Below are 18,388 nucleotides of genomic sequence, written 5' to 3'. Positions count from 1 at the left end.
CACAGGTAAAGGACCGGAAGGGTGTAGTCACCCTCATGGACAGTAGCAATTGGCTACTGCCCTCTGACCCCTGAAACACCCCTAAATCCAGGATTCAGGGGCTCCCATGAACCTAGCTCATCAGATTCCTGGCGACATCAAGAAGATGACAAGAAGAAAGAAGAAAGACTGCTAAGCTGATCCCCAGCAGATGAGACTGCAATCCTTGTGGCCAGCTATGTGCAAATATTCGTATACAGAATGCCCTGCAAATGTCAAAGTATTTCCTCATATTTATGTGACAGAAAAATCTAGAACTTCCAAGCAACAGTACATGACCTATCATTCTGCATTCCCCCAGTTTTCTGGATAACATGGTACTCTGCATGTGAAGGTGGGCCTATTGCATGAAACAGAAATGAACCAGACCATAACCTTGGAAAGTGCACAATGACAGTATACTTCACATGTCACAATTTTGGTTCTTCCACAAATATTTGGAACTATAGTTTTCTATCATATAACTATTATGAAATGTACTTTTTCTGCCCATTCTTTGATGCTTTCAGGTCATTCCAGAAAGCCAGGCCACAATTGATTCCCCACATTCTCTGGTTCTCAGAAATGTCCAGGTTTTTAGGCTTTTAGGATTTCATGGGTACTGGAGGACCCTACTTCAGCCAACCCAATTCAGAGATAGGTGGGTTTTTGGTTAGGTAAAGTTTGACTGTTGTGAGTAATTCTGGGCATGAAAAACTGGTGAGATCCACACAATACACAACACTTTATATTCCCGGGGGTGCTCTAGTTTTTAGAAAAACCCTGACTTGATAGAGTTCCCCTAGGTACTGGTGGGCCCCCAGGTTCCAACACAGCAAGCACCTCACATGAAAATTGAGAAGAGACTATTTCTGCCAATACATGTATATTTGCTGGGAATTCTTTGTTATAAAACATATTGGTAGCAACACAAGCCACAACTCTCTGGACCCCAAAGGGTGTCTAGTTTTTGGAAATCTCTGGGGTTGCTAGGTTTCCTGGGGTGACAGCTGGCCCATGCCCACATACTGCAGATACCCACAAAATCAGAATGTTTGAAAATTGATAGAAAAATCTTGTATCTTGAAACAGCATTATCATTTCTCCTCATATCTGCAGGAGCACCACTGGCTGCTAATCTCTCTTTGTTCTCTCTCTCTCTCCCTCTCCCTCTCTTTTCCCCCCACCTACTTAATGGTCTGGGTACAATGGCTCATTTCACGTTCTCTGTGTTACCCAACAGGTACCAGAGGGGTCACCTTTGTGGTAATGCATGCATGTTTTGCTGCTCATCTCCCTGATGGTTCTTTTCTACTCCTGATGGTCAGCCACAGGATACTCTTGAGGCACACCAGGACTCCAAAAAGTCTCAGGATGGAGTCTGCGATACAATGCAATATACCTTATTGGGATGACAAGTCAGACAAATGTTGCCAGCATGAGGCCCAAGGCCAGAAGTACTTTCTCTGTAGGTAATCATTAAACACTAAATGCAGAGGGGGGCGTGGCTTGGTGCCTAATGAAGATGGCCGCCTCCGTGAGAGCTCTGTGATGGCGGCGGAGGAAGAGGAGGCAAGGCCATTTCTCTGCGTTTCTTTTTCTTAAAAAAAACAAGTAAACGTTGGGGGAATGGTCGAGGACCAGAGTGACCTCCCCTAAAACTGATAGGCAAGTCTTCTTATGCCATTTTTTTCCTTAAACAATGGAAGTCGCCTGAGATTTCAATTGTGGCTGCCATTTTGTTTTTCCTCTTTCTCTCCTCACACTTATTTTTGACGATTTTATTATATATTTTGTCAAATGACTGGGAGATTTCTACATGAATTGATCAGTTCTCAAGTTTTTCGACATATTTTCTTCCTATTTACATTGTGACTCTTCAATATTAAAACATTTTTTACTTTTACATTTTCCTGAGGTGACGACATCTTGGATGTTCATCTAATTCTTCTCATATTTTCAAAAGTGCTTTTTTTTTTATGGGCAGATCTAGGAATCTTCCTTTGACTAATTGTAAAGGATAAATTAATAAAAGCTCAGATAATATTGTTTTATTTAATTCATTTTCCTCCTTATCAAATATGGATAACATGAGTGAATCCAGCCAAGATAATGTTTCTTCTACACCTATAACGCATGCCTAAACATTGTGTGTGATTATTAAATTGTCATCCAAACTGCTGGTAACATCATCTGCATCAGCTCATAAAAGAGCTAAAAAAGATCCTCCGTCTCCTATTAAAGCAATTGATAACATCTCTATGGAGTTACATCTTGAAGAAATTAGAGCTTGTAAACCATACGTGGAAGACACCAATAGACAACTATAAATTTTGGATGATAAATGGTTGCTTTCGGACAGAAGGTGGAGGTGTTGGAGGATTCATGTGCGGCTATTAAATTGTTACAATCTGAAGTGGCTATGCTAAAACACATGCTGAAGACATGGAAAATCGAAATAAAAGGAATAATCTTCACATTTATGGTCTTCCTGAGGGTGTTGAAGGTTCAGATCCAACGTCTTTCTTCCAATCGCTTTTGCCCAAAATCCTAGATCTGCCCATGTCTTCAAGTTTAAATATACATAGAGCACATAGACTTGGACATCGCTCTCATATTGCCTCTTCGTCTAGGAAATCAAGAGGGATAATTCTATATTTTTTGGAATATCTGGATTTGCTAAAGGTTCTCAAAGCAGCAAAGGCTAAATGTTGGATCGTATGGTCAGATTCAAATCTCTTTTTCGCGCAGGATTATGCTAAATCGACAGCGGAGAAACAGAAAAGATTCTTGGACATGCGTCCGGCACTTAAAGCTCTTAATGCTCAATATTGTCTTTTTCACCCCTGTTTGTTTAAGGTAACTTACAACAATAGAACCATAACATTGTTCAAGGTAACTTACAACAATAACATTTGAAGATCCAGCTTTGCTTCGGAAGTTCATTTGTTCCTGCAGGAGTGAAAAAATGTATATTTCCAAAATAGCAGAGTCTTAATTAATATACTTTTCTTTAAAATATAGTTGATTCTTGTGCTATTGAATTTAACCTATTATTTAAAGGAATTGGTTGTTACTAATCTTCCTCATTTTCTTCTCCTTGTTTTCTTTTATAGATTATGCCTTCTCAACGTACCTGTGTCTAGGCTCACATTTTGTGAATCCCGGCCTTCCTCCCTTTTCGTGTCTGCAGTTATGGAGTTGAGGTTGTGTCATCTTCCTTTTGTAGTTTCACCACCCTCATTTTGTTTTGTCTTGTAGGTATGTTCTTATTATTTGTTATGTTAATTTGTATTTTTGTTTTCTCTATTTCTAAATGTCTTTTTTCATTCTTTTTTCTCTTTTTCTTTCACTACTTTTCTCTCTTATCCTTTTTTCTTACTATCGCCTGCTCATATGCATTCTCTCTCTGTTATATACTTTATAATGGTTTTATGTGCTCAGATTTTTAAATTACATAGTTGGTTTATATTTTGTGCTTGCTGGTTACATTATCTAATTTTTCATTCTAAATGACCACTAGATTTATTTCCTGTAATGTTAAAGGTTTGGGATCTCCTATAAAACATCAAATAGTCTTAATACGTGTTGAAGTTAAAAGCTGATGTTGCCCTACTACAGGAAACTCATATTTCTGATAATGAAGCATCTAAACTTAAAAGACAATGGGTGGGACATGTTTTTCCTCTCCTGGTACGGGGAAAAAAATGGTGTGATTATTTTATGTCATAAGTCTTTAGATATTTCAGTTAGATCTCAAGAAGTTGATGCTTTGGGCAGATGGCTTATTGTTTCGATGTTTATTAACACAGTTCCGTTAACTATATTTAATGTTTATGCACCCACTCAACCAGATAAATTATTTTGGAAGAGTATCCTCACATAGCTAATGAATATTTCTGATGAGCATTTAATATTTGGAGGAGACTTAATATGATTATAGATCCTTTCATTGATAGTAACTCTAATGCTAAATTTATACCTTCCACTGTCTTTTCACAATTTACTTATATGATTAACCAAAGAGTCTTAACGGATGTTTAGAGATTGTGTAAACCCACATCACGAGAATACTCTTTTTTTCTCTCCTGTGCATTCCTCTCAATCAAGGATTGATTACTTTCTTGTCTCACAAAATTTGGTACAACATGTGTTAGATTCAGATATTGGATCTATATTAATTTCTGACCATGCTTCTGTAAGTATGGTCCTTGATCTTTTACCACATGTTCAATCAAATAAAAGATGGAGATTTAATAATTCTTTACTCCTTGATACTAATTTCTCTCAACGTTTTGAAAAAATTGCAATACAAAATCTTTTAGATAACGATACTTCTCAGGTATCGACTCAGATTACCTGTGATGCTTTCAAAGCTGCTTCTTGAGGCTTTATTATTTCTTTTGTTGCTAATAAAAAGAAAGTTGCTAATAAAAATGTTCTACGATCTCTGAGCCGCATTAAACAATTACAAAATATGTATTATTCTTCCAAGTGTCTTAATGAGTTAGTTCAAGCTAAGTTTGCCTTTAATAAGAACTCCACAGACATTGCTAATTCTTACCTTCTTAAATCTAGTGCTAAATATTATGGAGGACAGAATAAGTCAGGGAAACGTTTAGCAAACTATCTTAAAATTAAGATAAAGTAAAGATAGAGTCTATTTGCAATGCTTCAAATTCTTTATTGCATAAAAATGATGACATTTTAAATGAATTTGTACATTTTTACACACAATTATATACTCCTGAATCAGAACCTTCACAGGAATGCATTTCCCAATATTTATCTCCTATTAATCCACCAACACTCTCACAATCTGAATTCCCTGCACTAGATAAAGATATTTCCTTTTAGGCGATTCTCTATGTAATGAAACTTATTAAAAAAGTAAATCTCCAGGACCGGATGGTTTCACTACAGAATTCTATTTGCACTTCTCTAAATTATTAGCCCCAAGATTATATCAACTTTTTCCATATTTCATCACATCCCATTCGACCAGAGGCTCTTTCAAGAGGTTTTAATTTGCCTTATTCCAAAAGATCATACAGACATAAAAGGTGTGGGGTGATGCTGATGAGAACTGGACTATTAGGCCCTGTTCAGGAAGCGCTAATTAGCCGCATATTCTCTGTGCAAGGAAAAGGGTGTGAAGAGTGGCTGTACCTTGGAGGGAGTTCCCTTTACAGACTAGGTGGTCTCACACACATTATAGTGTCATGCTTCATCATATGACCACCTAGCCCCACCCAGGTAAGATGATACTACCTGGCCGGACTCAACCTTGTTTTTAAAAGAACTGTTGAGGGAGTGCTAAAATTAGATCTAACTGGATAATACAAGGGATCCAGGTAAAAAATTGGTAAATAATAAAATTACCTTACAAATCACCTATTTGCTGGGGATTTTTAATGTAGGTGTTCGTAGGTAAACATAAAACCAGGGAAGCGACTCTGTTGAGAATGATGACTCAAGGAGTCTAAAAGATAACAAGGATCCAAAATTCTGTAAGAATTATAGACCAATTTCCCTAGTTAATTTAGATTATAACATTTTTGCTAAAGTTTTGGCTCTTCGTTTGGAACCACTTTTATCAAAATTGATTAGTAAGGAGCAATCAGGATTTATTAAGGGATGCCTACTATCAGACAATACAAGATTGATCTTTAATATTCTGTATAAATCAGCTATGTATAAAGATTCTCTTCCAGCAATTGCCCTAGATGCTGAGAAAGCTTTTGATCAAGTAAATTGGAACTTTATTTTTTAAACTCTTTCGTGGTTTGGTTTTGGAACTAATTTTATAAAACTTATATCATTATTATATTTTTCCCCTAAAGTAGCCATTTTTTTAAATGGTCTCATTTCCCCTTCTTTTTCACTGTATAGAGGAGCTCGTCAGGGATGTCCGTTATCGCCACTTTTATTTATTACTGCTTTGGAACCCTTTCTCATAAAACTTAGAGCTAATCCAAATTTGTATGGTTTTCAATTTGGGGAAGTCGAGTAAAACTTTTGGCTTATGCTGATGATATTTAACTTTTTAAATCAAAACCACAATCTTCACTTCCAGCTTTTTTGTTGGAAGTTGAAAGTTATGCTTCTATATCAGGCTATAAGTTAAATAAAGATAAATGTGAAATACTTCCTTTGAACCACTTTTGTTTTTCTGAATAATTATAAAATTTAATTCCTAGGCCTTTGGTTTAAGCCTACCTATAAGGATATAGGGGGTCATTCTAACTCTGGCGGGCGGCGGAGGCCGCCCGCCAGAGTTCCCCCCTCCGAAATACCGCACCGCGGTCAGTAGACCGCGGAGGGTATTCTAAGTTTTTCCCTGGGCTGGCGGGGGGTCGCCAAAAGACCGCCCGCCAGCCCAGGGAAAAACTCCCTTCCCACGAGGATGCCGGCTCGTAATCGAGCCGGCGGAGTGGGAAGGTGCGACGGGTGCTGTTGCACCCGTCGCGTATTTCACTGTCTGCCAAGCAGACAGTGAAATACTTGTAGGGGCCCTCTTATGGGGGCCCCTGCAGTGCCCATGCCAGTGGCATGGGCACTGCAGGGGCCCCCAGGGGCCCCGCGACCCCCCCTACCGCCATCCGGTTCCCGGCGGGCAGACCGCCGGGAACTGGATGGCGGTAGGGGGGTCGGAATCCCCTCGGCGGCGCAGCTAGCTGCGCCACCTTGGAGGATTCCAAAGGGCGGCGGTACACTGGCGGGAGACCGCCAGTGTTGCCGGTCCGACCGCGGCTTTACCGCCGCGGTCGGAATGCCCTTGGGAGCACCGCCGGCCTGTCGGCGGTGCTCCCGCCGACCCTGGCCCCGGCGGTCTTAGACCGCCGGGGTCAGAATGACCCCCATAATGTCTTGTAATTTTTTCACAACTCTTTTCTAATCTTAATTCAATCATATCTAAAAGGAACCCCCTTTTTTATCCTTGTGGGGTAGGTGAGGTTCTCTTAAGATGATGCTACTCCCTATGATTCTTTTTTACTTATCAAATATCTCAATTAATATCCTGTGTCATTATTTTAAGAAGATGAACTCCATTTTATCTCACTTTTTATGGAATAATAACAAATCCCGAATATCTCTTCAAAAATTAATGAGACCCAAGTCTCTGTGACGGGTTAATTTTCTGGATTTTTTTTCTTATTGCATGTCTTTTTCCCTTAAACAAGCTTCTCTTTTGTTAACTGAAGATGTGTCTATGGTCCTGCCACTATGGGTTCAAGTTGAGAAATCATGTTTTGCTCCTTTCTCTTTTCTGGAAGTTTTATCTTTTACACATAAACCACCCTCTATTTCTTTACCTACTTTAAAGAACTCTTGCAGAATCTTACAACCCATTTATAATTCACTTAATGATAGTAAAGATCAGTTTCTCAATTCATCAGTTTGGTACAACAAATATATTAAATCAAATAATAGAACAATTTTTGGAAATCTTGGCTTATAAAAGGTTTGAGATGGGTACATCAACTCTTTGAAGATGGTTTTCCTATTTCTTTTCCGCCTTCTTTTGCCAAGAAATGTCATATTTTCATGGATATTGTAAATGGTTGTTATCAAAAATGTATTTCGCAACAATCGTCTAAGGTCCACCCTTTTCCAATTGAAGATCTCCTGTTAGAAGCCCCATCAGCTTCTCGCATTTATCACCTAATTACTACCTTTCCTGAGGAAAGATCTAAATCTACAGTAGAATTACAGTGGGAAAGAGATTTAGAATCGTCCTTTTCTATTTCTTTATGGAATAAAATTTGGATTGAAATACGGAAATCCTCCAGAGCAGCTAATGCAGTCCAAACTTTGTTCTTTATATACAATAGATTATTAATTACACCATTTTCTTTGCAGAGAATGAATCCTAATTTTTTGTCCTTTTGTTGGTGCTGTAATGCGCCAATGGCCGATCTTAAGCATATGTTGTTTGATTGTCGTTTCACATTTTGGTTTTGGGTAAGACTATGGCACCAGATAAATATTATATTTAATACTAGGATTACTTTAAGCTTTTCTAATATATTTTTAGGAAGTCTTGCTGTAGAATGGTCTCAATATCAAAAGAACAATATTTTAATTTTGGATTTACTATTTACTGTTGCATTTCAACAAATGACTAAATCTTGGAAGTATTCTTCAAAACTATCTTTTCATGCTTGGTGGTATGGTGCATGCTATAATCATAGACTTGATAGAGCTTATGTTTCCCCGATATCCCTTGCCATTGAAAGAGATATGTTATGGATTCCCATTACAAACTACTTAAACTCTTTGGCTTACACTTCATGCACTTTCCTAGAATTGAGGACGTCTCTAAACCTCCATGAATTGTCTTTTGATACAGTTTTATATATTATCATATTTTCTTTCCAATTTCATATATATGTATAATAATGGTTATATAGTTGTCATATTTTCCATCATTACACATGCTGTTTTGTTCTCTTGAGAGAGAATTCTTTATTGTAACTGAGCTGTTACTATTTTATCCATTTAAATTATAAGATGTATTGTATGTATTTATCTTACTATATTAATTTTTAATGAACTTTCTTTTTCCAACTTAAAAACACTAAATGTAGGATTTATAAAAGACCATATGCATCGAACAAAAATAGAAATTGACCAAAAAATACTGTTCCCTATAACTGGAGTATTGTGCACATCTCTCACTCCTGGGTCCCAAGACAATTGCACCTGCTGTAATAATGATAACTACGACCCTGAATAGCAAGCTGTCTGATCTGCCTTTTGCATCCTTATCCCATCGTGCTTAGCCATCACTCCAGTCTTGAAATAGCCTCTCTGTCTCTTTCAGAAAACCAATGAGCTCCCACATATTGCCCCCCTCTTTGCAGCAAGGGTGCTATTGGTCCTAATGCCTGCAAGGGAAATGAGCCATTTGCCCCTTTTGTAGAGTAAGACAGTCAAAATTGTAATGCAGTGCCCTTCACGCCCCTGGCCCCTAGTGCGAATGCACCTGCTTCACTACAATAGTCCCCAACTTATCCCATTACCTTCCAACCATCTCTGTGGCCCAATCTAAGGTGACTCCTCTACTTCAGTACTCCCCTTCGATAGGCCATTGCTCCAACTCCCAAAGAAAACAGGCACTGCAAGAGTGTACTGGGCCCTAATGCAAGCAAGGAACTATAGTAAAATAGCCATAATTTATGTTTAATTAGCACCTCATACTGCTGGGTCGTATTGCTACTGCACCTGAAGCACCAATGATACCTACTGCTCTGCGAAGCAGGCTGTCTCCCTTGTCCACTCCACTGGGCCATCACTCCTAGGCCTGAAGTCCTAAGTAGGCCTGGGCAGATTTTGCGGAGTCCTGTTACGCAGAACTCTGTGAAGTGCCGAAAAAGCTCTGCCGCGCTACGTGGAGTTCTGCGAGTGGCAGAGTTTGGGTAAGGCACGCTGCTCGCACTGATTTTCAGTGCAGGAGTTTCTTCTGTGCTGCAAAACCAGCTCAAAAGGCTTCACGCTGAGCGCCAGAGGGCGTTAACTTCTTTCTGCCGCTTGAGTAGATTTTCTACTTGAGCAGCAGCTTCCTCAATGCAAGCAGCAGCTTTCTCATCGTGAGCAGTCGCAGCCTACTGTGACTGCTCGCGTTCAGAAGTCTTGCTCACACACAGTAACTTAGGGATTTCTCTTACTTGCGCTCACCAACTTAATGTTTGCGAGTGAGAGAAAAAACTCAGCTCTGTGTCACTTCACGGAGTTCTTTGCAATCTGTGCGGAGTGTGGAGTTGGAAAAACTCCGCCAGCGGAGCGGAATTCTTTGCCCACCCCTAGTCCAAGCATACTGTCTTCCCTTTCGCTGTTAAAGCCCCATGTCTCCCCTGTTTTGAGCCCTGTTCCCCGGGCAAACAGGGTGGCCTGGGCCCTAGTACTAGCAGGGAAAATGGCCAGCACCCCTAATTTTATTGTAGTGTTGTAGATACCAAAGCAAATACTTGTTAATATAACAAGCATTTCCAAAGTCAATGCGTTTTGATTATGCAAGATGTATTGGCTTTATTGATGTTTTTTAGACATATTGCACATCAGCACGACTACTGTGCAACATGACAAAGTTTAAAAAAGTGCTCTGTCACGACCATTGTTGACTGGGTCATAGTGCTTTTTTTCCCTTAAAGCCATGTTGCACAGCAGGCCTCGGACATGGCAGATGGGTGGGGGGGAAATGACAGCATGATGAGGACAGGGAGGAGACTACCTACAGTGACATGCACTCTACAAGAATGCATGTTAAAAAAGTGAAAAAAGAGTGCCTGCAGCAGTCTGCGGCGAGTGGAAGGACATTGGCTGCAGACAGGAAGCTGTACTTGGTGCATGCTTCACGGCAAGGACACACAAGAAGCCCCAGGAAGACGGGGGAGATAAGGAGGAGGCCCTGACCAATAAGAAGCAGGAAACAAGAGTGATGTGGAAACCAACCACTGGTAATTATAGGTAAGTAATATGTGGGCTCTAAGTCCGTTTGTGGCTTTTTACGGTGCAGGCGAAACCTAAAATGGCCTGCAAGTGCAACATTGTTTATCTGACGCATTTGCAGGCTTTTTTCATTTGCATGCAGCAGCTGAGTTGCATAAAAATATGTAAACTGTTACCCTGAGTGTCACGTAGTCGAAAGATGAGGCTAAAGAGGAAAAAACATTCTACAGCTATAATGTTGATTTATTCTATTCTCAGTTAACTGCAGATAAAATAATGCACGTCCAATACAAAATAAAAGCAAGTTAAACTAACTTTTGGGAAATGCACCTTTCTTTACATTATGTGATCACTTGAGATGTCTTTGAGTGTTACCAGGAATTCATAGAATTGAATCATGGTTAGCTCAGTGAGCAATAGTCACTTATGTATTTATAGTGCTGTTCACAGAAAACACTGTGGATATGTCACCATTTTACAATTGTATTACATACAGGATAAGACAGGCTGTTGCAGTTCACTGTTTAAAATAAATCAAGTGCTTTCAAAGCATATACGTAATATGATTTAGTAATTAAGATAAACATAGGTGCTTTCAATAGATGTATATTTTGGTAATACTTGTCAGACTGTACCTTGTGGAAACATTTTTATAAGTGTCACTATATAGGAGACCTTCCAGAGCTCACCAGATACCACTCCTACATTACCTCTCGAAAAGATACATCTTTGTCACCATGAAACTTCAAGTTACTTTGTGAATGAAAGCCAATACTAGCTCTAAGCAGCCTTTACATTTGATCAGTTGCACACATATAGGTTTGTTTCATGTAGGTGGGACCCTGATGAGGAGGCTTCTTTAGCTCTCTGTCCCGCCCTCAGCGTCACTTCACGAGACACCCCCACGCTACCTCTTGCAGCCAAAAGTACCCCAGGGCTGGTATTAACCATTCATAGAAGGTTGTTTTTTTACAAAAAGTATGAAAACTGTTTTTGTATAATTAGAAAAAAATTGTCACATTGTTTCTGCTAGAATCTAGCTCCTACCTAGTTTGACCTCTTTTTTCATGGCAATGTCCTTTTAGGTGAGTCAGGGAGAGGCCAGGAAGATCCCATTCAGATGCAGAACTTTGATTGTTCAGAGTCCTGTGTCCTCGGAGTAATGGCCCGGGAGAAAGATGAAGGGAGTGAGAGCCACTCATTGCATCAAAGAGATGGCCAAGAGGAGAGGTGTCCTACGTGTTGGATCTTGGTGCTAACCTTTTTTTACAAAATGGACAGAGTTAGCTTCCTTTGAGAGCTGCCCTGGGAAAGAGGGAGAGAAGTGTGGGATTCTTGGGTTTCTTTTTTTGAAGGGTGATCACCACCAATAATGCAGCGAGTGCAATAGCAACGGGGCCGTGGAGTAAGGGACTACTGTACCCAAATCATGTCTAAATGTTTTTTAGACATGTTGCTCAGACATGACTTACAAACATTATTTATTTTATTTAACATTTTCAAGTAAAAAGCTTCCCATCTTCATTAATTATCAGGCAGCTTACATGCTCAAACCACTAGTTGACGTCAGATGCCATGTTTTCTCTTTCCCTTGAGTGTTTTAATAAATACTCACAATGAGTTGCCAAAGAGTCCTGGCAAAAAGAGGCATTCATCGAGATTTTGTCTCAGACCTTTCAAAAAAGTCTGACAAGCCTGCTGGGTTCCATCTGCCCAAAAGGTAGGGAAATTTAAATAAAATGTAATGCTCATTGTGATGTTACAACTATGCAAATAAAATCAAAATAATATTGTTGTAATGTTCTTGTCATTAGCTTGAGCTAGGCCTGGAACCTCGCTGTCTCCTGAGTTCCAGGATTGACATTCTGGAGCCTGGAGACGCTAAAGTTCCAGGAGGTGGACGGTTGAGAGGCAGAGATCGGTTGAGGAGAGACGGAGCACGGATCTTTTTATGGGTTGGATTTTACTTCAATAAATCTTCATTCATTTCGCCTCCTTCGCATCAGTGTCTCATTTTAACACTGGCGACGAGTCACCAACCCTGAACCCACGAACGTACCGTCTGCAGTGACGTTTCTACTAATTCTGGGTCCGTGCTACCGTCAGTTGTTTTCTTTTCTTGGGGACCTGAAGACGGAGGATTTCCCGTTCAAGATCCGCCCGGTCCTGTTCGTGTGAGTGCCTCAGTTTTTTTGCTGCTTTTGGAACATTTTTGTTGGCATCTGACTGCCGTTGCTTTTCGACGAGGCTCGCGCCTTTCCTCGTGCACCCTCGCGCTCTCCTCTGCGCACACTGTTGTTGTGTACATAAGAACACGCGTGACGCAAGTTTCGTATGACCGCAGTCTAGAATCTAGACCGCTACTTTCTGCTATCAACACTACGATTTCAGCAGGAAGTGGAGAGGACAACGAGGGAAAAACGTCTAGACTGCAGCTCCTACGCCACAGCTCCAACCAGGAAGTTTGCAAGGCTCCCTCCAGGGAAAAACTAGACTGTAACTATTTTCCTCTGCTTACAGTGTTGAACTATTATACGCCTCTGCTTTAAAGATGAACTTGGGTACTTATTTATTTTTTTCTAGTGATTTTAAACAGCTACTGTGCTGTATTTAACTTTTGTCATTTTTCTCAAGACCTGACCATACTTTCCATTGTATTACTATGGCTACACCTACTATGTCACAACCACCTCCTTTCTTATCGGACAAAGGTGACCCCATTCTTCCATGGAAACGATAGAAAAATCTTTTTGACTCGTATTTAATAGCAATTGGTGGAGAAAAGTTCTCTCCAGCCAGGAAACAAGCGGTTCTTCTACACAACCTGGGAATTGAAGACAGAAATATATATGACAGCCTGGAACCTTTGACTATTGGTGGGGCAGATGGTGAACCCAGAGATGTTTATGAGATGTCAGTGGCAATCCTAGCAACACACTTTGAGTCCAAACTCAATGTTGTGTTAGAAAGACATACATTTTTCGCCAGATCTCAGGGTAATACTGAGAGTGTGGGGAATTTTGTAGCTGCCCTACGCACATTAGCACGCACTTGTGATTTCGGTGAAATCACAGACTCTCTTATTCGTGATCAACTTGTGCGTTGCACCAATAACAAAAAGGTTCAAGAGAAACTTTTGACAAAGAACCCGGACTTGAGGGAAGCAATTGCCATTGTTGAAGGAATGGAGAGTACTAGCAACTGGATCAAAGAAATGAATCATACGGAAGGGGACAGTCTCTCTACTGTACAAGTACCCAGGATCCAGGAAGAAGTCCTTAGGGTTAACAGTGGTAGTAAGGCTCAAGCATCTATCCAAGAAAAGAAGAGAGACATTAAACTTTTGCGTTGTTACCGATGTGGCAACACGGGTCATGCAGCAAACAGTTCTAATTGCTTTGCACGACATTCATTGTGTAGGAAGTGCGGAAAGAAGGGACATTATGCTAGAGTTTGCAACAATGATAATAGCAATATAGATTTTGTCACTGATAATGTCAACAAGATGGTATTATATGTGGGACAGGAGATTGACTGTATCGAGCACAATTCTGGCATAGTAGATGAGGGTCCTGTGATCATGCCTGAGTGTACTATTAAACTGGATAATAGAACAGTTACGGTTTTAGCAGACTCGGGTTCTCCCTACACCATGGTTGGCGATAAGAACTGGCAGGATATCTTCGGAGAATCTCTAAGCTCCCTTATCAAACCTGACATCAATCCAGTCAGTTATGGGGTACCAGAATAGAGGTGATTGGGTATAGAGTCATGAAAATCCAGTTCCGAGATAAAGTTACCATTGGAAAGGTCCATGTAGCTAAACGTGGTAACAATTTGTTAGGATGGCGACACCAACAGGACATGGGTATTAAATTAGATCCCAACTCTGATGATCAAGTTATGGTGGTAAGCAATGGGGACGACTTGATGGAGATTTGTAAGGAATTTCCTAGTGTGTTCAGTGAAAATGTAGGTTGCCTGACAAAGTTTGAACACAAGATTATTTTAAAAGAAAATGCAGTGCCGATTGTACATAAAGTCAGAAGAGTACCTAGGTTGATGTTAGAACCTCTCAAAGCGGAACTAGACAGATTACTTAATGCTGGAGTTATTGAGGAGATAGAATCTTCGGAGTGGTTGGCCCCTGTTGTATTGGCACCCAAAGATAATGGGAAGCGCATCCGAATGTGTGTGGACCTCAGAGATCTTAATAAGTACATATGGATAGATCGTCAACCTCTACCCAATATGACAGAAGAGTTGTCGTGTTTAGGTGGGTCAAGGGTGTTTAGTGTTTTGGACCTATCCTCAGCTTATCATCAGATTGTTTTGCACCCTGAGTCCAGACATCTCACCTCTTTTGTTACACCTTTGGGGGCTTACCAATTTTTGAGGATGCCTTTTGGCCTGGCCTCTGCGGCCGCGTGTTTCCAACGTGTCATGAAAAAAATCTTGGAAGGAATATCTGGCACGTTGTGTTTCCAGGATGACATATTAGTTCATGGTAAAACAGTAGTTGAACACAACAAGGTATTAAGGAAGGTTTTGAGCAGATTAGCAGAGGCCGGTCTTACTGTTAAGAAGGAAAAATGTAAGTTTGGAGTCACTTCTGTGTCATACCTGGGACATACTATTTCTGGTGAAGGGATCAGACCGAAGTTGGAACTTGTTGATTCTATAATTCATGCACCTGAACCCAGAGACAAAGATGATGTAAGGTAATTCCTAGGGTTGGCAGAGTATTACTCAAAATGTATCCCCAACTTTTCTAGCGCGACACAACCCTTGAGAGCACTTTTGAAGAAGGGTTGTGAGTTCGTTTGGGAGAATGATTGCATGTCTGCTTTCTCTTTTGTAAAGAACTGCATTCGGATGATGCCCACCTTAGGGCATTTTGATGTGTGTGCGAAAACGTATTTGTACACTGATGCAAGCATCAAAGGTTTGGGGGCTGTTCTTATCCAAAGAGTAGGTCAAGAGGAGAAAGTAATAGCTTTTGCGTCACGTTCTCTCAAGGAAGCTGAACAACACTATTCGGTCATAGAGAGAGAGGCACTTGCCTGTATGTGGGCTGTAAAGCACTTTACATTTTACTTGTGGGGTTTACCTTTTGTGGTGAGGACAGATCACAAACCTCTTGTCCAGATTTTCACTCCTAAGACAAATGAAGGGTTGACCCCGAGAATACGAAGGTGGACAGAGGGGTTGTTAGAATATAACTTTGTTGTGGAATATGTGCCTGGGCCGAAAAATATTGTGGCAGATTTTTTGTCCCGTTCTTCGGTTGATAGTAGTGAGGAAGTCGAAGATGAAGTTACGATTAGTTGGGTAAGAGTGATGGCCATCAACGAAGAGGAGTGGAAATTGGCAGTGGAGAGAGATTCGGACAGGCATAAGATTGGAGAATTCATTGTTAAAGGATGGCCAGAATTTAGGGTCATTCCTGACTCTTTGAAGGGCTATTGGAATGTGAGAGATGAACTTTCCTTAAATGGTAATGAGTTATTTAGGGGATGCAAATCCATACCTCCTAAGGGGGTGAGGAACAAAATTGTGAATCTGGCTCATGAAGGGCATTTGGGCAGGAGTTTAACCAAATCCAGACTTAGGGCCATTTATTGGTGGCCAGGGATGGACAGTGAGGCTGAGGCGGTTGTGAAAGACTGTATGAGTTGTGCACATAATGACAAAAGCAAGGTTGTGGCGAGAGCGCCACTTTCCCCTGTTGAGATTCCGGAAAAACCCTGGGTGAAACTAGGTCTAGATTTTATGGGTCCTTTTCATCTTTTACCACCGAACGAACGTTATGTCATATTTATGGTGGATTATGCGTCCAAATGGGTGGTGACCAAATACGTGAACTCAATTGATACCCGTAAGGTAATTGAGTTTCTAGAAGAAGAGTTCTCTAAAGAGGGTATACCCAGTCATTTAGTCACGGACAATGGAGTACAATTGACATCACAAGACATGAAGCATTTCCTAGATTCCCTTGCTATCGTACACTTGAGGACAGCCTTGTATCTGCCACAAGCCAATGGTTTAGCTGAGCGTATGAATAGGATTGTGAAAGCTTGTGTGCAAGAAGCTATTGAAACCAGAACTCCCTTAGCTAATCTTCTGAGAGATTTGTGGTGGGCACATCGCAACACTCCAAACAGCATTACCAATATATCTCCTTTTGAGTACATGAGGGGAAGGTTGGGTTGTACTAAATTGTTCCCAGCATGGTTCGGTAACACTTTAGCTCGGGTTGATCTGGATCTGGAGAAATTTGGTAAAGTACCCGTTCTCCGAGAGGAGTACCAACGTAATTACAAGTTGCGTTTTGATGGTAAGCATTGTGTTGCTAGAGCGAAGTGGAAGGTAGGTGACCTCGTGCTGGTGAAGAACCCGGGTTTTAAAACCAAAGGTAAATCATCTTTCAAAGGCCCTTTCCGCATCAGAGTAGTAAAGAAAAACATTGTGATTCTTGATAATGGGGATGCGTGGAGCATGTCAAGAATTACGAGATGGACAGGTGCGGAATACTCCTCTACTTTGAAAGATCTGAGAAGAAATCGTTTCATGGAAACTTCTGAAGAATTACTACGTACCAATGTTTCGTCCAGATTACGTTCCAAACAAGTCTGGATGAAAGACTATGGGGCATATTTATACTCCGTTTGCGCCGAATTTGCGTCGTTTTTTTCGATGCAAATTCGACGCAAAACTAACTCCATATTTATACTTTGGCGTTAGACGCGTCTAGCGCCAAAGTTCCTGGAATTAGCGTCATTTTTTTGCGTGAACACCTTCCTTGCGTTAATGATATGCAAGGTAGGCGTTCCCACCTTAAAAAATGACTCCGATGCTATTGCGTCGGATTTATACTCCCGGGCAAAAATGACGCCCGGGAGTGGGCGGGTCTAAAAAACCTGCATTAGCGCCGGATTTTAGCGCCTGGGTCAGGGCAGGCGTTAAGGGACCTGTGGGCTCAGAGGTGCCCTCCCCTGCCCCCAGGGACACCCCCTGCTACCCTTGCCCACCCCAGGAGGACACCCAAGGATGGAGGGACCCACCCCAGGGACATTAAGGTAAGTCCAGGTAAGTATTTTTTTTGTTGTTTTTTTTGTGGCATAGGGGGGCCTGATTTGTGCCCCCCTACATGCCACTATGCCCAATGACCATGGCCAGGGGACAGAAGTCCCCTGGGCATGGTCATTGGGCAAGGGGGCATGACTCCTGTCTTTGCTAAGACAGGAGTCATTTCAATGGGGGATGGGCGTCGTAAAAAAATGGCGCAAATCGGGTTAAGACGATTTTTTTGCCTCAGCCTGACTTGACCCATTTTTAGACGCCCAAACGCCATTTTTCCCTACGCCGGCGCTGCCTGGTGTACGTGTTTTTTTTTCACGCACACCAGGCAGCGCCGGTCGGCTAACGCCGGCTAACGTCATTCAATAAATACGGCGCCCGCATGGCGCTTCAGAATGGCGTTAGCCGGCACTAATTTTTTTGGCGCAAAACTGCGTTAGCGCAGTTTTGCGTCAAAAAGTATAAATATGGGCCTATGTATCTTGACTCGTTGTTGTTTGCAAGTTTATTTTAACACTGTATATTTCCTCCTGTTGCACTTTGGTATTGGCATGGAGGTATTAATGTAAGGAAAGGGGATGTGTTGTAATGTTCTTGTCACTAGCTTGAGCTAGGCCTGGAACCTCGCTGTCTCCTGAGTTCCAGGATTGACATTCTGGAGCCTGGAGACGCTAAAGTTCCAGGAGGTGGACGGTTGAGAGGCTGAGATCGGTTGAGGAGAGACAGAGCACAGATCTTTTTATGGGTTGGATTTTACTTCAATAAATCTTCATTCATTTCGCCTCCTTCGCATCAGTGTCTCATTTTAACAAATATGTTTTCTCTGACATCTAAAGAA

The sequence above is a fragment of the Pleurodeles waltl genome, chromosome 7 (assembly GCF_031143425.1).
Source record: "Pleurodeles waltl isolate 20211129_DDA chromosome 7, aPleWal1.hap1.20221129, whole genome shotgun sequence".
NCBI lineage: Eukaryota > Metazoa > Chordata > Amphibia > Caudata > Salamandridae > Pleurodeles > Pleurodeles waltl.
The sequence above is the reverse complement of the archived record's forward strand: the minus strand, read 5'-3'. Positions refer to the sequence as shown.